The sequence below is a fragment of the Oryctolagus cuniculus genome, chromosome 20 (genome assembly GCF_051225735.1).
Source record: "Oryctolagus cuniculus isolate XC-2025 breed Fujian yellow rabbit chromosome 20, ASM5122573v1, whole genome shotgun sequence".
Taxonomy (NCBI): Eukaryota; Metazoa; Chordata; class Mammalia; order Lagomorpha; family Leporidae; genus Oryctolagus; species Oryctolagus cuniculus.
The window spans coordinates 40,818,036-40,840,774 of record NC_142886.1 but is presented as its reverse complement, the minus strand read 5'-3'; the positions used below and the strand labels follow the sequence as shown (position 1 = coordinate 40,840,774).

General features: G+C 52.8%; 1 protein-coding gene, 1 long non-coding RNA gene and 1 other non-coding gene across 21 annotated transcripts in view; 2 read left to right on the top strand and 1 right to left on the bottom strand.

Moving 5' to 3' along the window:
- Nucleotides 1-22,739, top strand: part of TTC7B (tetratricopeptide repeat domain 7B) — a 245,535-nt gene that overhangs the window by 24,940 nt on the left and 197,856 nt on the right. The window lies entirely within an intron of this gene.
- LOC108178639 (uncharacterized) lies at nucleotides 8,879-20,784 on the bottom strand. Of its 4 annotated transcripts, none has more exons than XR_016226470.1 (3): nucleotides 20,456-20,784; nucleotides 18,641-18,793; nucleotides 8,879-9,153 (listed from the first exon to the last, which is right to left on the bottom strand). It is a non-coding gene; the product is annotated as an uncharacterized LOC108178639 (long non-coding RNA). The 4 variants fall into 4 exon arrangements; XR_016226467.1 differs by lacking the exon at nucleotides 20,456-20,784 and adding an exon at nucleotides 19,134-19,878; XR_016226468.1 differs by lacking the exon at nucleotides 8,879-9,153 and adding an exon at nucleotides 15,425-15,664 and having other exon boundaries at nucleotides 20,456-20,782.
- On the top strand, nucleotides 18,633-18,796 carry LOC127484670 (U1 spliceosomal RNA). The gene has a single exon (XR_007911839.3). It is a non-coding gene; the product is annotated as a U1 spliceosomal RNA (small nuclear RNA).

Below are 22,739 nucleotides of genomic sequence, written 5' to 3'. Positions count from 1 at the left end.
GCGGCTGTTGGTGGCAGCTAATCAGTGTACCACACATGCAGGGGCTCCCATCCAGCTGTCAGCGGGCTGGCGGCTGGCTGGGTTTTTATCTCTTCATTCCACCTCTGGGTTAGGACGGGTGATTGGTTGAGGTGTGGCAGTCACCGTATCCATCAATCCTGCAGGGGCTACCGTGGTCCCTACGCAGGGGCAGGACATATGGCTCTGCCTGAAGGAGTGGGGAGCTGGGGTGAGCGGATGCAGTCCCGTGGAGAGAAAGCCAAAGAAGGGCCTGGAGCTGCTGCTGCGTCATCTGTAATGGGCATCATGACAGCCTCCTCAGAGAGTCGCTAAGAGGATTAAGTCAAATCATGCGTGCAGTGCACTTACTTAGGACCTGGTGTACGCTAAAATGCCTAGTAAATGATTTTTTCCAAATGTCAGCACAAATGAGGCAGCAAATGGTGAAAGTCAGTAGTGGGTCACAGCTTTTCAGAGGCCAGTGGGGCCAGGAAAGCTTCCTGGAGGAGGAGGGACACTTTACACCAGACTGACTGACGCAGCTCCTCTCCTTCCTGCCACCTGCCGTCCCAGTCACGCATTGTGCCTGACCACGGCTGGCCCCAAGGCCAGGGCCCTTGGTGGCTTGGCCTGTGCAACAGCAGTGAGCTGGCCACCCCTGTGCTGTCCACATTTTGTGGCTGAGTCGTGGGCGGCCAATGGCCCAGCCTGTCAGGCTCCATGGTCCCGTGCAGTCTTGAAAAACCAGGGATGTGACAGGGATGATGTGCTCATCCTTTCCTTGGGGTGGGGGAGGGGTGGTCCTCAGGATCAGCCAGGTTCATCTGATTAATCCTCTACATGTCCTTGTGGGCTGTGAAAGCGTGCTGTGGCCCTTGACTGGCTACTCTTGGTTTTTTGAGGCCGTTTCTGGGGTCCTGAGAGTGCCTGCCTGTGGGGTGTCCTGGGGCCTGTGCCACAGCTGCCCTGTCTCTCTCTGGTTCTCACTCAGCTATCCATGTGACTGAGGCTTCTGGGAGGTGTGTGTGTGTGTGTGTGTGTGAGAGAGAGAGAGAGAGAGAGAGAGAGAGAGAGAGAGAGACTGATTGATCGATTGACTGATTTGGGGCCAGGAATGATATTTTGGAATGAGGACAAATCCTCATCTGGGGGCAGGTGTTGTGGTGCAGTGGGTTAGGCTGCCACTTGACATGCCCACATTCCATATCTGAGTGCCACCCCGAGTCCTGGCTACACTGTGCTCCTAATCCAGCTTCTGGAGGCACTGCGTGATGGCCCGCGCACTTGGTTCCTGCCACCCGTGTTGGAGACCTGGATGGGGTTCTTGTCTCCTGGCTTCTGTCTGGCCTAGCCTCAGCTATTGCAGGCATTTGGGAGGGAAATGGATGGAAGAACTGTCTCTCTATCCTTCTCTCTCTGCCTTTCAAATAAATAAATACATTTCCAGTCACTTGGTTGAGCTGATGCCTGGTGGCGTGTAGCCAGACTTGGTTTGTTGGGGGAAGGAGTTGGCTCTGGGGTCTTCATTTTGGCTCAGCAACAGAATGGAGGCTGACTGTCTGCAGGTGACTCTCATGCCTGGCCCTGGGTGGTTAGCCGTGGGCTCCTAGCTGTGACGCCGTGGCACTTGGCTCTTGGGACGCTGGCTCACTCGTGGGAGACCTGGCTCTGGCTAGTTTCTGCCCAGAGGAAGTGGCTGGTGGTTCCAGGAGACCCAGGATCCTGAGAGCCAGGTTGGCCAGGTGAGAGGCAGTGGCGTGATGGTTATAAGCACCCTAGATGAACCTCGCTCAAGTCCGTTTCTGCCATGCACTGGCTGTGTGGCATTGTGCCTGTGAACTCTTTGTGCCTCAGTTTCTGCATCTGTCACGCTTCCGTTGGGTTTTCCTGAGATAGTAGCTGTAAAATGCATACAACAGTGCCTGGCACAGAGGGAGTGTGACAGAGACGTTAGGGCATCAGGGGGACTGGAAGTGACATTCACAGAGATGTCCAAAGACAGGCCAGTTCTCTGTGAGGCAGTTAGGAGGCTTTCGGTCCTAGCTCTCTGTAGGCAGATGCTTGGTGTATCTTTGTTTACTGAGGTCTTAAGAATTTTCAAGGGGATGGGGACGGACCTTGTAGTGCAGTGGGTCAATCCTCCACCTGCAATACCAGCATCCCATATGGGCGCCAGTTCAAGTGCCGGCTGCTCTACTTCTGATCCAGCTCCCTGCTACTGTCCTGGGAAAGCAATGGAAGATGTCTCAAGTCCTTGGGGTCCTGCACCCCTGTGGGAGACCCAGATGAAGCTCCTGGCTTCAGCCTGGTCTAGCCCTGGCCATTGCAGCCATTTGGAGAGTGAACCAGTGGATGGAAGATTTTTCTCTCTTTCTCTGTCTCTCCCTCTGTGTCTCTAATTCTGTCTTTAAAATAAATAAAATCTTTCTAAAAAAAAAAAAAGTAGAAGTTTCAAGGGGAGATTGCCAACAAGAATGCATTGGGTGTGGGTGGACAGGGTGCCCCTGAATCAAAGCTGTGCACTGCTGGCCCGCAGGCTGCCTGAGATGGGCTTGGCTCAGCACGTTCAGCGCCTTTGAGAGCGTCACTGACATTTCAAAATTGGGGCCATCAGTTAACACTTGACTCTCTGCCTTCTTTGGGAAGAAGAAAGGAACTATCTCCTCATTTCCCAGGGCAAGATCAGGTCAGAGCTGAGTGGCAGCTGTCCCCAGCCCATGTCCTTCCTCTGTGCCACCTGCACACTGCTGTAGGAATTCGTCTTCCACGGTGACCAGACCCTACGACTGCACTGGACTCCACATCTGCTTTTCCAGCCACAGCCTGGAGCTCTTGGCCCAGCCAGGGCACGTTGGCCTGGGCTCGCTGGGAATCGGTTACTCAAAACCCCCGAAGGGCCAGCACCGTGCCAGGGGCTTTCCTGTCTCTCAACTCCTCTAAACCCCTCATTTACAGACAGGAGAAATGAGCCTGGGTGAGGTTGCCAGGGTAACAGTGGCCCAGGTAGACTGCGAGATTCCTGTGTGCATCGTGCCCCCACACCCTTTGAGGACCCCACTCAGTCTTCACAGTCATCCTATGGGGCAAGCCCTGGTTTTTCTATTTTACTAACAAAGAAAACGGGCCCAGGGAGGTTAGATGGGCTTGCCCAGGTTCCTACAGCTGGGATGTGGTCCAGCTAGGGCTGGGCCCTCGAGACGGTTCTGAGCCCGTGCTGTCACCCTGAGTGACGGAGGGGACTCAGGGTGAGTACTGTTTAACTCCAAAGCTGTGCTCCTAACACCTTGCTCTGTTGGCACATGGGCTGGGGCACACCTGGGCCAGGGAACAGTTCCTCAGCGACAGCACGGGGGTCCCGAGGTTTGCATCTGCACCTTCTCAGCACCGCCCCCGGTTCCTTTGCCTTAGCTCTCGCCCTTGCCTGGGTTTCATCCTGCGAATTCTGACCTTCAAACTCACTTGTCTTGTCTGCTCTGAAGCCCTCTGAGACGCACCCATCATATTCGGGGCTGCCAGGGCACAGAGCCTCAGGATTGCGTGGGGAATAGGCTAGATTAGTGGTAACGGCATCAGGTGCCCCTGCCAGTCTGAGCTCCCACAAAGAGGCAGCTCTGCCCCGACCACTTGCCATCCCGGGGACACAGCCCGGTGCCTTGCACCTAGCTGCTGTTCGAGATTACTGAACGCAGTTTGTGGAGGTCCCCTGCTTGCGTTTCTGCCTGAACGCCCACTGCCCCGCCTAGGTCAGGCTGTTCTGGTGCCTTTGCTCCGAGCACGTCATGCTCACATGTTTTCTTTGCCTGTAGGTAACACACTGACTCAGCCTTCCTGCTGGTTCTGAGAGCACCTGTAGGAGCCTGCTGACCTCATGCCCTAACAATCTGCCATGGGCCCCTTCCCAAAGCCTGCACGTTGCCGTTCATTGCCCCCCCGGGGGGCTCCTGTGCCGGCCTCCCCGCTCTCCCCGGTCTCTTCAACCTGAGCAGATGACAGAGGATGGGGACGGAAGCAGTGTGGCAGCTCTGCAGCTCGCAATGGTGCTGGGTGCTGGAGCGAGCGGAGGCCCCTGCTCTGCTACACACTGGGGAGATCTCAGGCACACTGATGTTCTCACGAGGGGGAGGGAGGCTAGGGACAGCGGGCAGGTGGCCGCCTCCACATTGGGCCCTGGACTACTGCAGCAGGCGTCCTTCTCTAGCGAGGACAGTGGGGGCTGGAAGAGGCCAGACTCCCTCCAGACAGCCTTTCTCAGCTGCCCTGGGCTGTGCCTCGCCACGGTAAAGGGACTGTAGACACCTCAGCCAACGTGAGGAGGTCTTGACAGCGAGCGGGTCTAGGCGGGCAGGGCAGCTCAGCCCCCTGAGGCCCTTGTCCCTCCTGGCCCTTAGGGTGCAGTCCACATCTGCAGGCCGGAGCCCGACTGCTGGCGTGCTGCAGCTCATGGAAAGGGGAAGAGAGAGACGTCAGGGGTGAGCGGAAGCCACACACCCAGGCCCTGCTGACAGCCAGTCTGTCGGTAAGAATGACTCCTGGGAGTGTGGCCACCGGACACCAGGGGACAAGGAGGAAGAGGTCGGGGCAGGCAAGCCTCGTGCTACACTTGTTTTTTGGGGCCTAGGAGAGAGGTCGCTTGCACTCAGGAAAAAGAATGGGGCACCGAGGACCATGGGACTGGACGGGGCTTGGTTCCCGCCAGGAGGAAATCACGGCGCTGGAAGCAGCAGGTGCTGCTCAGCTTCCTCTCCGGCTGCCTGGGGGCACAGCAGAGAGCTGCCCGAGCAGACGGGGTCCTCCCCACCGTCGTGCACACCAGCGTTGTCTTTCCCACTAGGGAGACTGCCAGGGAGGGGACGGGACCTGCCTGCATCCCGCATCAAGCCAGGGACAGGGCTGGGACTAAGGGAGGTTTCTTGGTAGAAAACCTTCTGCCAAGCTCAGGAGCTCTGTGCCAGGTTTGAAGGTAGTACCACGTGGGGAGCTCTGCAGGGCCCCCTTCTCTGCTCCTCTTTTGTCCCTGGGCCTGGCATCTCCCTTCATGCAGTGACCAAGGGCAGGGGGCCTTAGAGCCCTATTGCCCATGTCTGGTCACTGACTTTGTCACTTATTAGCTAAAGGATCTTGGGCAGAATATTTGCCCCTGGGGTGTGGCACCAGATGGATAGATTCTCCAGATGCCCCAGGAGCAGCCGGTTGTGGCGAGAGGGGCGAGGCTGCCTTTCTTCCACGAACTTGTCCATGGTCTTGCTGTCTGGCAGCTGGTTTGGCTGTTGAGCTGTGAGACCTGGATCAGTAAGTTTAGAGGGCAATCTTTAGGGAGGATCAAGGACAGCCCTGGGGCCTAGAGAGCTGCCTAGGGAAGGGAGAGTTGGTGGTGGTGCTGAAGGATGACTCAGGGGTGGGGGCAGCTGGAGGTGACCCTGATGGGACTGCTTGAGGGTGGGGCTGACTCCTGTGTCGTGCACTTCACCAGTCTTGCCCAGGGCTGTCCAGGGAGCTTAGAAATCTGGAGTTGGGCCATGTTAATGATTTTGTCACAAAAGCCTGCTCACATTGGGAGGGACCAGTTGGTTCCTGCTGTGTTCCTTTAAGAGGCCAGAACAACTCACACAACCGTCAGACGCAGGTCTGTCTGCATCCAGAAGTTTGCAAGAGGGGCCCTCAGGGGAGGAGAAGCCATTTCTGGATCTGGGAGCCTGGGGCTCAACCTGCAAGGCCATGCCTCTGCAGTGTGCTGGGTGTGGTGGGAACAGCAGCCGGAAGTGCGCACGGATCACTTAATGACCTCCCCTGGGGCTTCTCTCATTGCCTGAAGGTGGCTCAGGCACTCTCTCTGGACCACCCAAGGATGGAGTCCCTGCCTCTGCAGCAGGCAGCCCCAAACCCTGAGAGTGGTCCCCAAAGCTGCTGTGCTCTCTCAATATTTACAGAAAGTTTGGATCTCAGGAGCCCGTAGACCTCAGCTTAGTGCTATCCACCTTCAGGCTCATGGTCAGAGACTGTTCTCCAGTGAGATGTTTTGGGTTAAGGTGCCTGGGACCTGCTCACTGCCTTCTCTGGGCCCTGTGGATAAATTGACCAGAAGCAACCCCTGAGGATTGATTTCCTGTGTTTTTCCACCACACTTGCTCAGTCCTGGGCACAGGGGTTGTCTAAAAAAAAATTTGGAACAAGATGACTTGGAATTCTGCAGAGAGCAGTGGCTTTGACTTGAGGATTGTGGTGCTCCCAAAACGCTGTGCCATCCTGGGAGCGCAGCAAAGGCTGCAGAAGACAGCAGAACGAGGGTGGGTCTGCTTCTGCTCCTGCGGGCTGATTCCAGCTGCATCGGGGGAGGTGGGCCCCCGACTGCCTGACCTGGGGATGAGTGTCCTGAACATGCTTTCCTTTGCTGCTTCAAAGCTCCTTTTTCTGTCTTGAAATTAAAAAAAAAAAAAGAGTTATTTATTTTATTTGAAAGGCAGAGTTACAGAGAGGCAGAGGCAGAGAGAGAGAGAGAAGTCTTCCATTTGCTGGTTCACTTCCCAGTTGGCTGCAGCAGCCGGAGCTGCGCCGATTCAAAGCTAGGAATCAGGAGCTTCCTCCAGGGTGCAGGGGCCCAAGCACTTGGGCCATCCTCCACTGCCCTCTCAGGCCACAGCAGAGAGCTGGACTGGAAGAGGAGCAGCCTGGACCCAAACTGGTGCCCATATGGGGCAGGTGGCAGCTTTGCCCACTATGCCACAGCACCGGCCCCCGTCTTGAAATATTGAATACAGGCAGCAGCCCCAGGGCTAGTACTGAGAGGACCTGAGGCTGTGTTTGGTTGTGGTGGGAGAGGGTGCTGCAAGAGAGATGTGATGGCGGCCGGTGACAGGTCGGGAAGGTGGTCAGGCCCTGCCAAGCCCTCTGCCCAGCCCAGCCAGCTGCTTGGCAGATGGAGTAAAGGGGAGAGGTAGATGGTGCCAATCCAGTCTGCAACTCAGACTCCATCCTCCAGGGCCCTCCAGGGAGGGCCACAGCTGCTGGCTTGGGCACACGCAGAGGGGAACCATGTGCGGAGAGGGGACCCAACCCAAGTCAAAGCTCTTTTTCAAGGTGGGGGTGAAAACCCAACCACACCGACTCCTGCGGCCCTGGGTCCAGGACTCAATATGTGGTTCTGTTTCTTGGGCCACCTTCCCTCCGGGCTCTAGACCCTGGTTCTCTGAGGTGTGATGCTCCAGAATCTCAGCCAGATTGTCCTTGTGTCACGGAGGCCCCGTCTGGCTCACGGCCGGCACTGGCTTGGCCCAGCAGGGCTGTGGAGGAGAGGGCTGGCCCCACTAGGGGAACCCCAAGGAGGGCAAATCCCTCTGACAGATGCCCGCAACCGTGGCTCCTCAGAGAGGAGGCCTCTGCTCAAACAGGCTGTGCCCTTCAGCCCCGGACTCCTACAGGGCAGCCACTGCCCTATAGGAGGAACAAAGGGCACTTGGGACAGCCAGGGGACTGCTCTGAGTCTCTGCGCCTGGAGATGGCCAGGGGACCTGACTGTGTCGGGCAGGTGAATGCTGCAGGATTGGGGCTAGGGGAGAGGTCGCCAGGAAGGAGGAGCCGGCCATGTGTTTGGAGGGCTCCTCGCAGGAAGCAAGGCTCCTGTGTCCTGACCTCAAGGATAGGGAGAGCCGGGTGGTGGAAGCTGCCCCACATCCAGTGTGAGTCCACCTCTGGAAGGATCCCTAGCCTGCCCCGGTGCCCCAGGGTTGGGCTGCTCGGTGAGGTGAGGGTTCCTGTGGATCAGCGTTCGTGGAGACCTACCTGCAAGTCAGGTGTAGCCTGGGTGACTTACTTGGTTGAGTGTGCTCTCCCTGAGAGCAGTCCCCCACCTCGGGATTTCCATTCCCTGCAGAGGAGTTGAGAAGCTGTATGTCGGGGGGTGGGGTTCACAGCAAGCCCTGGGGACTCCAGGAGCCATGCTGTCCCCACGATCGAGCTGCCTCAGTGGGAGCAAACCCCCTTATTTGTGGCGGGGTGTTGTTGCTGAGGCTTGTATCGGAGAGCCTGCCAACCCCGGGTGCTGGTCATATTCATCGTTTAAGGCTCACTTTCTTGTCTTCATGGTGGGGCCCATGATACTGTTACAAGAATACTGAGCAGACCGATGAGACCAAAGGGGAAGAGTCTGACATGCATAAATGTGAGGTCAGAGGAGACTTGTGAGTCTGACCCACCTGTACCTGAGTTGGCAGCAGCAGGTTGCTGTGAAAATCATACCCTCTCCAACTCGGGTCCCCGAAGGCCCTGTGCCCAGCGGTACCTCTAGCTGTCCCTGGATGGACTGCTTGTCCCTTCTCTTACAATTTTATTTCATTTTTCTTAATACACACAAAAGACATGTCTGAAGAACAACAACAAAATGCATTGCTCTGTCTGCCCAGTGAGTTAGCTTCTGCATCTTCCACTCACGTACTTGAGATTTTTTTTTTTTTTAGTAAAAATGGGGTTTTGTCCCATGTAGCTTTGTGACCTGCTTTTTCCTCTTCCCTATGATCATGAACACTTGCAGGACAGCCGATGTATCTCTGCATCATTTTAGCTGCTGTGTAACATGACTGTGTGGATGAGGTATAGTCTCTGTTTGGACATAGAGGTTGCTTTCAGCTTTTCCCTGTTAACCCCCAGGCTGTGAGGACCACCCTCGGACCTAAAGAGAGCTTTCCAGAGGTGGAGTTTCTGGGGCAAAAGAGAACTCTTTCCAGACGGCCCTGGGGCATGGCTGTGGCTGTGTGCTGCACCCCTGCAGTGCAGTGGCCAGCGCCTCCCTTCTGAGGGGACCCCTTGGACTGCGTATGGACCTTTAATCACCAGTTGTGTGTTGAGTGTAGACTACTTGGCAAATAAAAGAAACACATACATAATGTATAATTAAATCCTATTTATATCTATTTAAAATATTTTTAAAAGATTTATTTATTCATTTGAAAGATAGTTACAGAGAGAGAGAGAGAGAGAGAGAGAGACGGAGAGATAGAGAGATATCATCCATCCACTGGTTCACCCCCAGATGGCCGTAATGGCTGAAGCTGCGCCGATCTGAAGCCAGGAACCTGGAGCTTCCTCTGGGTCTCTCACTTGCGTGCAGGGGCCCAAGGTCTTGGCCCATCTTTCACTGCTTTCCCAGGCCACAGTAGAAAACTGGATTGGAAATAGAGCAACCAGGACTTGAACCAGTGCCCATATGGGATGCCAGCACTACAGATGGCGGCTTTACCTGTTATGCCACAGGGCCGGCCACTTTCTGTGTTTTTTTTTTTAATAGCTGTGCAATGGTGTGCCTTGTGGCTATATCTTCTTCTTATTATTTTTTAAAAAGATTTATTTATTTAGGAGGCAGGTGGAGAGAGAGGTCTTCCATCTGCTGGTTCACTCTCCAGATGGCCAGAGCTGGGCTGATCTGAAGCCAGGAGCCAGGAGCTTCCTTCTAGTCTCCCAAGTGGGTGCAGGGGCCCAAGCACTTGGACCATCTTCTACTGCTTTCCAAATCACATTAGCAGGGAGCTGGATTGGATCTGGAGCAGCTGAAACTTGAACCTCTGCCCATAAGGGATGCCAGTGCTGTAGGCCATGGCTTAATCTGTTGCACTACAGCACTGGCACCCTGTTTGTTCTCATATAATTAATGTGCTCTGTAGCTTTTTTGTTCTCCCAATTTTTTTAAATTGTGGTAAAATACACATATAACACCCCCCAACCTTGGGGGTCTAGTGTTGCTCAGCGGGTTAAGATACCGCCTGTGACACTAGATTCCCATATGAGCACTGGTTCAAGTCTTGGCTGCTCAACTTCTGATCCAGCTTCCTGCTACTGTGCCTGGGAAAGCAGTGGAGGATGGCCTAAGTTCTTGGGCCACTGCACCCACATGGGAGACCCAGGTGGAGTTCTAGGCTCTCGGCTTTGGCCTGGTGTCGCTCCCCCTCTTCGCAGAGGAACGACACAGGACCCTGCGCTGTTCTTTTGTATGCTCGGCCCTTCCCGGGTTTGCTGCTGGTTCTTCCCGGGTTGGCTACCGTCCCTTCCACCTCCGTGGAGGGGCGGCTCCCCCTGCCACTTTCCCCACTTCCGCGGAGAAGCGGCACACCGCCGGCCGGCTCTCTCGGGGGCTGCACAGGTGTTCCCTCAGATGTTCCCCGGTGCATGTTGTCTCTCTCCTCCTTTATAGTCCTCTTCCACCAATCCCAACTCTGCTGCCCACATGCCGAGCACGCTGCTCTCCTCCAATCAGGAGCAGGATCAGCTCCTGCAGCTCATCAGTCAAATTGGCGAGAGGCAGCTGCGTAGAAGTTTTACTCCTCCCCAGCACCATATTGTGGGAGAGCAGATGCATAGAATAAGTCTTAATTCCAGTAACTTAGTCTAGTCTCAGTTGCTCCCCACAGCCTGGCCCAGACCTAACCCAACTGTTGCAGCCATCTGGGGGAGTAAATCAGCAGATAGAGATCTCTCTCTGTCTCCCCCTCTCTGTCTCTGTAACTCTGCCTTTCAAGTAAATAAATAAACACATCTTTTAAAAAAACTTACCATCTTGACCATTTTTAAGTATACAACTCAGTAATATTAAATATTTCACAAGTTTGTACAGTGATTGCTACCATCCATATCTAGAACTCTTCCATCTTTTAAAACTGAAATTTTTGCCTGTCAAAGACTCCCCAATACCTTCTCTACCCTTCTCCACCCATCCCCCACAACCATTCTACTTTCTGTGTCTCTGTGTCTGGCCACTATATTTGACCTCATATAAATTGAGTCAGATGATATTTGTCTTTGTGTGTCTGGCTGATTTCATGTAACATAATGTCCTCAAGCTTCATCCATGCTATCGGCATGTGTCAGGATTTCCTTCCTTTTCAGGCTGAATAATATTCCAGTGTATGTGTGTGCCACATTTTTGCTGAATCTGTGGCCTAACATATGACCCATCCTGCACAGTGTCCCATGTGCCCCTGAGAAGAACATGTGTGCTATTGTTGGGTAGAGTGGCTGTGATGTGTCTGTTAGATATAGTGGGTTTATTGTGTTGTTTAATCTTCTGTTTCCTCACTCATCTTCATTACAGTTGTTCTATCCATTATTGAGAGAGGGGTACTGAGGTCTCCAACTATGATTAAGGAACTGTCCTCTATTCTGTTTTTCCTTCATATATGTGTGTGTGTGTGTGTATATATATATATATATGAGAAAGGCAAGAGAGAAAAGAGCACTGACTCCCCTTTGTGTAATGGACCCATTCCTGCAGTAACTAACCCACTCACACACTGATGGTGTTCATCACTCACTATGCCTTGATGGCCTAATCACCTCTCCTCAGGCCCCACTTTCCAACACCGTTGCATGGGGATCAAGCCTCCTTGACATTTTGGGGGGACACATCCAAACCACAATGTTCAGACTTAAACATTGTCGCTCCCCCTCTTCGTGGAGGAACGACACAGGACCCTGCGCTGTTCTTTTGTCTGCTCGGCCCTCCCCGGGTTTGCTGCTGGTTCTTCCCGGGTTGGCTACCGTCCCTTCCACCTCCGTGGAAGGGCGGTTCCCCCTAGCCACTTTCCCCACTTCCGCGGGGGAGCAGCACACCGCCGGCCGGCTCTCTCGGGGGCTGCACAGGTGTTCCTTCAGATAGATGTTCCTGGTGCATATTGTCTCTCTCCTCCTTTATAGTCCTCTTCCGCCAATCCCAACTCGGCTGCCCACACGCCGAGCACGCTGCTCTCCTCCAATCAGGAGCAGGATCAGCTCCTGGAGGTCATCACTCAAGTTGGCAAGAGGCAGCTGCGTAGAAGCTGTTTTCTCCTCTCCCAGCGCCATATTGTGGGAGAGCAGATGCATAGAACAAGTCTTAATTCCAGTAACTCAGTCTAGTCCGAGTTGCTCCCAGTTGCTCCCCACAAACATTTCCATTATTCTCTCTGAGTTCACTGAGTCTTTCTCTTCCCTGCCTGACTTAACCTCGGACACCCCCTTGTGAGATTTTCATTTCAGTTACTGTATTTTCCAGCTCCAGGATTTCTCTTTAGTCTTCCCATCCGTTTACTGATTTTCCATTTTGACCGGTCTGTATTTTCTTGGCCTTCACGTCTTCCTTTGGTTCACAGAGAATCTTTTTTTTTTTTAATTTTTATTTATTTGACAGATAGAGTTAGACAGTGAGAGAGAGACAGAGAGAAAGGTCTTCCCTCCGTTGGTTCACCCCCCAAATGGCTGCTACAGCAGGTGCTGCATGAATCTGAAGCCAGGAGCCAGGTGCTTCTTCCTGGTCTCCCATGCGGGTACAGGCGCCCAAGCACTAGGCCATCCTCCACTGCACTCCTGGGCCACAGTAGAGAGCTAGACTAGAAGAGGAGCAACTGGGACTAGAACCCAGTGCCCACATGGGATGCCAGTACCGCAGGTGGAGGATTAACCTAGTAAGCCATGGTGCTGGCCCCTCACTGAGCATCTTTAAGCACAGTTGTTTTAAAGTCTTTGTCTAGTGGATCTGCCATCAAATCTTTTTCAAGGACAGTTTCTGCTTTCCTTTCAGTGGTCCATACTTTCCGCTTTCTTTGTATGCTTGGTGATTTGTTGTTGTTGAAAACTGGACATTTGAAACTAATAACGTGATAACTGTAGGAATTAGACTTTTCCTCTTCTCATGATATACTGTTTGGGTTGTTGTTGTTAATGCTTTTTTTTTTTTATTGTTGGTTGTGTACCAAGGATCAGCCTGAGAGGTAGAGATCTTCTCAGGTTTTTTCAGACTGCCTGCCTATCCTCCCCACCGCCCCTGCCATATATAGTTGGAACATCCTAGTCTCTAATGAATGGTTCCAAAATACAGAGAGTGAGTGAACAGAGAGAGAGAGAGAGAGAGAGAGAGGTGAGCTGGGATGGGGGTAGGGGAGGCATTGGCCCTTTAAATCCTTGGGAAGTCACTTCAGCTTGAGGGAGAGGGGCTTGCAACAGTGAAGGGCTGGTTCAACTCTCAGGGCTCCTGTCTCTCTGTCTCCACCTCTGTGACCAGAAGCAGCAATTGGAGATCAGAACACAGACTCCCGGTATTTATAGGGCAGGGTATTCTTTGCCCACCCTGGCTCCCACATGCTGCACGTTGGCTGTTCCAGGAACATGTGCACAGCAATTTGCTAAGAGCTGAGAACGACTGCGATTTACCGTCCAGTTTTCCTGGGAAGCTGCACGCCTTCGATAGACGGTAGAGCACCAACATAGTCACACCAGACAGATAATGCCAGTGCAACTGCTTCCTCTGTGGGGAAACAGATTCCTGGTGCTTCCCACAATACCTTCCCAGAATCCTGTTTATAGCTTTTTAAAACATTAACACATTTATTGACGCATAGATCACACCCTGTAGCATGAAATCTGACCTTTTAAAATGTATTCAGAGTTGTGTAACTATCACCACAGTTTTAGGAAATCATCACCCCAAAGACACCTGTACTCATTGCAGTCATTTCGCATTTCCCAAACCCAGTGCTTAACCAAAGCCCTAGTCCACACTAATCTGTAGTGTCTTTACAGATTTCCCCGTTCTGAACATTTTTATATAAATGGAGTCATGCAATATTTGACTTCGGCTTCTTTTTTAAATTTATTTATTTTTATTTATCTATTTTTTATTTGACAGGTAAAGTTATAGACAGTGAGAGAGAGAGACAGAGAGAAAGGTCTTCCTTCCGTTGGTTCACTCCCCTAATGGCCGCTATGGCCGGCGCTGCGCCGATCCGAAGCCAGGAGCCAGGTGCTTCCTCCCGGTCTCCCATGTGGGTACAGGACCCAAGCGCTTGGGCCATCCTCCACTGCCCTCTCAGGCCACAGCAGAGAGCTGGACTGGAAGAGGAGCAACCGGGACTGGTACCTGGCGCCCTGACCGGGACTAGAACCCGGGGTGCCGGCACCGCGGGTGGAGGATTAGCCACGTGAGCCACGGCGCCGGCCTGACTTTGGCTTCTTTCACTCAGCATGTGTTCAAGGTTTTTAAACGTTAAAGCCATGATTGATTCCTTTTTATGGCTGATTAATATTCCAGGTATGAATATAGCACATGTGAGACATTTTGTTAATCCTTTCATCAGTTGATGGACAGTGGGCTGTTTTCACTGCTAGGCTACTATGAGCATTATTGTACAAGATTTGGAGTAGATGTATGCCTTTGTTTCTCTTGAATATATACATGGGAGTGGAACTGCTAACTCATGTGGTAACTCGTGAGGAACTGGAAAGCATTTTCCGGAGTTGTCAGAAGTTAGGAACTTGAAAATAAGACAAAAGGCAGATCACAAACTCACCAGCCTGAACAGAGACAAACCCGAGAGGGACTCACTACTGGCAGGAATAGACAGTGCCGTTCTTGTACAGACTAGGTTTTCATATAGTCAGAGTTACTCCTTCCTCTTAACTGCTGGGTGAGCGGGCGACAGGCAGGGTTAAGCTGACTTGCCTGGGCTCTGGGGGTTTTGGGTGGGGTTGTGTTAACTGCTGACTCAACCATCCTAAGACGGCAGTGTGGCTGTAAGATGGCAGTACTCCTGTTCACAACCCATCACGGAGCAGCCTCAAGTCCTCAACCCCTGGAGGCTTCCCGTCTCTCCACATCCTGTCAACACCTGGTACTGTCTTTCCTTGGATGAGCGCCATTCCACAGTGTGTGAAGTGCAGCCTGCGACTTGTATTTGCCTTTCCCTAATGATACTGAGCAGTGTTTCTTGTGCTTATTGGCCATTTGCTTATCTTCCGTGCTGAAATACCTATTCAAATTATTTGGCAATTTTTAAAATGGGATCCTTTGTATTATTGAATTGTAATTATTTATTTATTTATTTAAAAAGCAGAGTTACAGAGAGGCAGAGGCAGAGAGAAAGAGATCTTCTATCTGTGGTTCACTCCCCAAATGGCTGCAACAGCTAGAGCTGCGCCAGTCTGAAGCCAGGAGCTTCTTCTGGGTCTCCTGTGCAGGTGCAAGGGGCCCAAGGACTTGGGCCGTCCTCCACTGCTTTCCCAGGCCATTTGCAGAGCGCTGGATTGGAAGTGAAGCAGTCCAGTCTTGAACTGGTGCCCATATGGGATGCTGGCACTGCAGGCGGAGGCTTGACCCACTATGCCACAGTGCTGGCCCCTGTAATAGTTCTTTATATATTCTAAATGCAAGTTATTATACAGATATTTGGTTTGTAAATATTTTCTCCCATTCTATAGGTTGTCTTTTCATCTTATTAATGATGTCCTTTGAATATAAAACTTCTTAATCTTGATTGAGTCCAATTTATGTATTTTCTTCCTTTTGTTATTTTTGTGTTTGTGGTTTTATGTCTAAGAAACCACTGCCTAATCAGTATTATGGAGATTGACTCCCAGGGCTGAGAATTTTATAGTTTTAACTTTTAAATTTATGTCACTGACACATTTTGAGTTGATTTTTTAAAAAAATATTTATTTATTTATTTGAAAGGCAGAGTTACAGAGAGGCAGAGAGAGAGAGGGAGAGAGAGAGAGAGATATCTTCCATCTGCTGGTTCACTCCTCAAATGGCCATAATGGCCAAAGCTGGGCAGATCCGACACCAGGAGCTTCTTCCGGGTATCCCATTTGGGTGCAGGGGCCAAGTGCTTGGGCCATCTTCCACCACTTTCCCAGGTGAATTAGCAGGGAGCTAGATTGGAAGAGGAGCTGCCTGGACTCAGACTGGCACTGCAGGTGGTGGCTTTACCTGCTACACCACAGCCCCAACCCCTTGAGTTGATTTTTGTGAGGCTGGGGTTCAACTTCATTCTTTCACATCTGGATCTCCATTTATTCCAGCAGTGTTTGTTGAAAAGACTATTATTTCCCCACTGTATTCTGCAACTTTGCTGAGCTCACTAATTAGCTCTCATAATATTTTGGGAATTCATGGAGAATCTCATATATAAGATTGTGGCATTTGCAAATAATAATAGTTTGTTTCTTCCTTTCCAACCCAGATGTCTTTGTTTCTTTCTGTTGCATAGTTATAGTGGCTGGTACTTCCATTACAATATTGAAGTAACCAGAATGTACAGTCTTATTTTAGGGGTAAATCAGTTTTCACCATTAAATATGATGTTAGCTGTGACTTTCTCATAGACTATCTTTATCAACTTGAAGAATTTCTTCTATTTCTAGTTTATAAGTGTTTTTATCATTAAAAGATGTTACATATTGCTAAATTCTTTTTCTATGGAGATGTTCATATAATTTTTGTGCTTTTTCATTTAATATGGTGCTTTACCTTGATTTTCATATACTAAATCAACCCTGCATTTATGGGATGAATCTCATTTGGGTGTGGTATGTAATCATTTCTATATGTAGCTGGGTTTGGTGTGCTAATATTTTGTTGAAGATTGTAACATCTGTATTTGTAAAGGATACTGACGGATTTTTGGTGAAGTCTTCAGTTTTGGTATCAATGTGCTACTGGTACCATTGGGTGAGTTGTGACATTGTGACACGTTCCCCCTCTTCTACTTTCTGGAAGGGCTGTGAAGGATTAGTGTTAATTCTTTAGGAGTTTTATAAAGTTCACCAACAAAGCCCTCTGACCTGGGCTTTTCTTTTCATTCTGAGTCTTTCGGTTACTCACTGAATCTTGCTCCTCTATTGTTGTAGTAGGTTTAAACAGCCTCCCCTTGCTCCCCACATCCTTCTGTATGGCATATTCCACTGGCTCACTGAGCCCTTCATCATGGCCATCAGCGCTGGTCAGAAAGTAGCTGTCTTCAGCGAGTTTCCAGTTTCATGGTTGATGAATTTGAAGTCTCCATTCTGTTTTTTGGTAATACTTTGAGCAGTAGTTTATCTCATGTTATGGAGCAAACCTAGTACTTTTATAGCCAAGTGAAGTAGCACTTCCTTTATTTGTAAGTGACTGACAAAATCACCCTGGTGGATAAGTCCTATTTTTTTTTCTTGCCAGGAAACTTCTAGCTGCTGCCAGGTTTTAAGCAGGAGGAATGACTTAGTTAAGTTTATATGCAAGAAAGATCTTTCTGGCATAGAGTGGAGAACAGATTAGAAGGAATGAGAGATTATAGGGATGGAGACTGGTTTATATATATGGAGAGGCAGGGGGCTGGCTCTGGGCCCTTCCTCTGTTGTTCTGCCTGTCGGGGGCCTAACTTCTACAGGCTGTTTCCCAGGTGCCCAAGTCCGGCGATTTTGATGGGCTTGGCCAGCAGGAGGCACTAGCAGGGAATTAGGGGGCAGGAGGAGCGTCAAGCCCGGTTATGTCCCCATCTGCTTCAGGCAGCACTTTCGGCAGCAGTTCTGTCTCTTTGGTTCCTCCAGCCCTGTTGGTTGTAGCTCCCATCTTACTGGCCCCGGCATCCTGTATCAAAACTCCACCTCCTCCCCCTGTTCTTTCCAGCCCTCAGGATGTTGGTGGCTTCCTGCTGTAGCTGGGCTCTGGGATGCAAAACCATCCTATGTGGCTTCTTAACTCTTTCATCTCCTATACAGACAACTCCACACATTCAGTCCCTTTTACCTGGGAGAACTAAGAGTGCTTCCTTTGTCCTCGCTGGGGCCTGACAGATGTCAGATACTGCAGAAACCTAGACTCTAGGTACAAAGGGGTGAACCCAGGTGGAGCAGAGTCAGCATCAAGAGTATTTAGAAGAGATTCAGGCAGTGTGTGTTGGGCAGCTGGTGTGGACAGGTGGCTGAAGGAGGCATCAAGGCAACTGAGATTTTCAGCTGAGCTCAGTGGACAGGTAGTGATGTTAAACCAGGAGGAGGGGCCATTTTCCTGGGAGAGTTGGGGAAGAGACTGGATTGGAGTTGAATATGGTGAAATCTCTGTGTCCACCAGGGGGTGCTGTCCAGAGACCCACCGGAATTCTGGATGGCTGCTCTGCCTAAGTGTTTCTGGGCTGTTGGTTTTGGGGGTCAGGATTCAGGGAATCCCTGTCTATAGGCGTAGGATGTGCTTACAGCCCAGGAAGGTCTTCAGAAGACAGAGCGAGAGGGCAGGAACTGAGCCTGCAGCCCTGTGAGCCCCAGCAAGTAACAGGGCCCAGCAAGGCTCAGGGCTAATGGAGGGGGAGGCACCCAGATGATACAGAGCCTTCACCGGGAGTTTGCGGTGCCCAAGACACACGAGCAATGGAACACTTGTGGTAGATTAATAGTCTCAGGGTGACATTGAATGTGGCCAGGGCAGCAAGTAGACTATGGCCTGAGTGTCAGGACAAGTCAGTCTGAGGTTTAAATGTACCATGGAAAAATCCACACCAGATTAATCAAGAGTTGATCCAAAAAGTCATCTCAGGTTCTCCCTGAGTTCTCCTACCAACCATGGCAAGTCCAGACCCAGCCATGATGTCTCTGGATTCCAGACCGTATGTAGTCTTGGGGCTGGCTGGCCACGTGTCCTGCTGTGCCTCACCCATGCTCACCACTGCTGCCTGTGCTAGCTCCCCACTCAGGGACACCTGCTGTCGTATGCAGACCTCTGCAGCTCTGTTGGTCCACACGTCTCACTTTCCTCTGGTTCCACCCCTATTTATAGTTAGTACCATCTAATCTGGCATCCCGTCTGATTATCTCACACCCGCCACTTGCCTCTTAAGCTAGACTGTGTAATTATCAAATCAGCAAATATACTTACCTGGCAGGGCAGACACCACGATCAGGCAGGTGCTTTTCCCAGGGCTAGGCTCTTCCATTGCACTGCGGGAGTGCTGACCCCTGCGATTTCCCCACATGTGGGAAACTCGACTGCATAATTTGTGGTAGTGGGGGACTGCATGCACGCTCTTCCCTGAAAAGAAAAAAATGAATCAGCAGATATGTGGGTACATGTCCGGGCTGGGCACTGAGGCCATGTCACATCTAAGCTGCTCGCCGCCTCCCTGCCTTGGCGCCAGGCACACTGCCTGCCACAGAGGACTGTCTGCGGTGGACCATTCTTTAGACATTTCACCCCGCAGTCAGAGGCGCACTGTTGAAGACAAACCCTTGCTGAGTGGCATGCGGAACGTATATTCAAAAGTACACCACTTTCCACGTTTGCTGAAGTGCTTTCCATTCTAGATGTCAGATTTGGAGCCTGACACACAACAAATAACCTTGCCTCTGACTCCTCCTGGACGCACGCTCACCTTCAGCTTGGACCACCCCGGGCTGCGGGCTGTCTGTCTCCGCAGCTCGTCTTTCTTGAAAGCCGGTGGCTCCCTGGCTTCCTTCCTGCAGGTCTCTCCTCTGCCCTGTGCTATCGGCTGCAGTTTGGGTTTTTAGGATTTGGGTCCTTCCTTGGGGTCTAGGCCTGCACAGAGCTGGCCAGGTTAGAAGAGGTGCTAGTTTGGACAAGCAGGACACCTGACTCCCGGAACTGGCTTGTTCTGCCGCCACCACTGCTCGGCTTCTATCATTTGCAAACCAGGTCGGGTGTTCATTTTCATCTCCCAAATGTTCCTGCCGCTTTGGGAATGAAAAAAGCCTCTATATTTGGAAAGCTCTGAGCTCTCTGGGGGCGGGAGCAGAGCACGGACTGTTCTGTGGAGAGAGGCGGGGTGGCAGAGTGTGGCTCCTGGCGTGGCTCTCCCGAGTGGGCTGGGAGCCACGGGGGTCCTGGCTGGGCCTCCCTGCACTGCCTGGCAGGTGGGGGTGAGCCGGCAGCGGCGGGCAGCCGTGGGCAGCTGCGCTCAGGCCACAGGGCAGCCTGCCAGCCAGAAGGGCTGGGCTTTGTGGAATGCCTACCGTGTGCCGCATCTGGGAGCAACGGTAGTAAATAACAACCACAGCATTTAAACAGTGTTCTAAGCACCTGCCCTTAACTTCCTTCGCCTTCACAACCACCCGAGAGACAGACGCGGCCCTCGGCCCTCCCGCCCCGTGCGGCCAAGTGCTTGTCTCCCCCTCTGGCGCTGGCTGGCCCCTTGTGCGGGACCTCCGGGGCAGGCGCCGCCGACCCCGGCCCGAGGGAGGCCCAGGCCGTCCTGGGTGCGTGGCTCTAGAGCCAGTGTGGACGCTGCGGGCCATGGAAAAGACGCTTTCTTACAGCGTAGACGCCCCTCGGGCTGCTTTAACAGCAGGGCACTGCGGTCCTCTGCGCGCGCTGGGAGGCCGAAGCCCACCGAGGGCTCGGAGGCGACGCGCCCCACGCGCTGTCCAGGGGCCCCAACCCGCCGCTCGCCGCCGCCCCGGGCGTCCCGCAGCGCCACCGCACCGCGGCGGCTGCCGCCAGGGGGCGCGGGAGCCCTGTCTTCGCCCGGCGCGCGCCACGGCCGCGCACGCGCAGAGCCGCGCCTCGCGTCCTCGGCCCGCTGTCCCCCCGCACCCCGGGGCCCTGCCCCCTGCTGCCCGCCCGCCTCAGGGCTGGGGCTGCCGCGGTCGGCGGGAGCTGGCCTCGCGGGGCCGGTGTGTGGTACAGCTCAAGGCAGGCGGGAGGAGGAAGGTGCGCCTGGCAGCCGTCCTGCCTGACCTTGAGTTCAGGAGAAGCGCGGGCTGAGCGGGAATGGCGGGCGGGCTGTCCCGGTGGGGCTGGGCCTTTGCCCCTTGCCGCTGTCCCCGACTCTGCCCGCGCGGTCGCTGAGAGGCCGTGTCCAGGTGCGGGAGAGAAGAGCGCCCTCTTTCTTCCTGCTGCAGGACTGCGGGAGCCCGGGCGGAGTTCTCCCGCGGGTTGAATGCAACAGAATCTGGTCCCAGCCCTTGGGACTGGGTATTTGCGGTGTCGTTGTGGGGCTGCGGGGCAGACAGGGAACGGCTGACCGGATCGGGGCGGCCTCTGTGAGTGTGGGCAGGTGCCCGACTTTCTCACCTGCAGAGGGGAAGCAGAGAAGGCCGGGGACGAGAACTGCTCTCCAGTGTTCGAAGCTTTGAGGCCCCTCCGGTGCGGTGGAAAAGTGGCTTTATCACAGGTCCACCCGTGGAGGGGAGGGCGGCGCGCCAGGGGAGCCCCGGCCCAAGGCCTGGCTTCTGCCTTGTGTGCCAGGCCCAGAACATCCCCGGGCACTCAACTGAGGGTAGAGCTGTGTGCTCGTTTGCTTGATGAGGAGCCAGCGGTGCTAGGAAGTCACGGAGCGGGGCAACGAAGGAGCCAGGGGCTGCGGGAGGGACGCTGGGGGCCGTGGGGCACAGGGGTCCGCCCGGAAGCCTTGCTGGCCGCTTCTCGGACTCTGATCTGGAGTTAGTGGCCGGCCGGTGGTGGGAGGTGTGCTGTGCTGCACGTGGCCCTCCTCTCGGGCTGCTGGTCAGCCTGCCTGTTTATATCTAGACGGTGTAAGGGGAGTAGGAGCCCTCTGTTGCCACTGCCCCACATTCGTGTTGGTTGTTTGTGTCAGGGCTCATCACTGGAGCTTCTGGTGAGGGTGGGCCGAGCACCTGGCCTGGCCCCTCTGGGATGGGGTGTCCATGGTCACTGCCTGCGTGTGCAGTGTCGTGTCTTGTCCTTCTCCTCCACTTCCCTGTGCCCAGCCCCAGCACTGCACACAGTGGGGGCTCAGTGAGAATCAGGCTGCTCTCTCCTTGCTAGAGAGGGTGTCCAGGGGCTACACTTGCTCTGTAGGACCTTGTGGTTTGCTGACTCTGCTCTTGCCAGGGAGGGGCCGAGAGCCAGGACCACAGCTGTACCACGCCGTGGGTCGCTGCCGTGTGGGTCTGTGCCACAGTGTGTTTGCTTCTGCGCTTCTTTCCGATGCTTTTCTGCAGTTTTTCAGAACCCTTTAAAATTGGAGGAAGATTGTCGTTGCCCCCAAGGGTGGTTTCTGTTACTGAGTGTTTGCCACTTGTCAGCACTGCGCCAGGCCCCAGAACAGTTGAAGCAAGTGCCCTGTGCTCGTTTGCTCGGTGAAGGACCAGAGGCCCCAGGGGTTGAGCAGCTGGTGAATGGAGGAGTGAGGATCTTACCCCAGGTCTACGTAGGCGCCCATGTGTTTTCACTTCCTGTAAGTTCACCCAGCAGTTTTGGTGTTAAGTAATAGATGTGATTTTTAGAAGATTAAGAATAATGCAGCATAGCACGGGGCTCCCAGATGATCCACCAGTTTCATTCCTGGGGAAACAGCTGAGAGAACTGAAGCCGGTGTCCATACAAGAACACGCGTGTTCCCCACAGCAGTGCTCATAAACCCCCAGAGAGGGAGCCACTCTGTCACCTGCTGACAAATGAGTAAAATGTGGGACTTCCGTACAGCGGAATAGTCAGCGAGAAAAAGGAACCACGCGCCGGAACCAGATGCACATGCTGATATGCTGTTATGAATGTGCTACATGACGCTGAATTATTAGTTTTAAATGATTGATTTTTGTGTGTGTTTAACTTCATTTTTTAAAAAAAACGGAATGCAGTTCTGATGCTTGTATGACAGCAGAACCTGAAAACATTATGCTGAGTCAAAGAAGCCACACACACAAGCTCACATACTGCGGTATTCCGTTTATATGAAATGTCCACAACAGGCAAAGCCACAGACACAGCAAGTAGATGGTGGTTGCCAGGGCCTGGGAGGAGGGCACCATGGGGAATAATAGCAAAATGACTCGGGGTTTCTTTTGAGGTGTTGAGAATGTTCTGGAGTTAGCTGATGGTTTCACAGCTATGTGAATATACTGAAACCGCTGCATTGTGCACTTGAAGTGCATACACTTTTTTAAAAAGATGTATCCATTGATTTGAAAGTTAGAGTTACATAGAGAGAAAGAGAGACGGAGATTTTCCATCTGCTGGTTCATTCCCCAGATGGCCACAACAGCCAGTTCTGGACCAG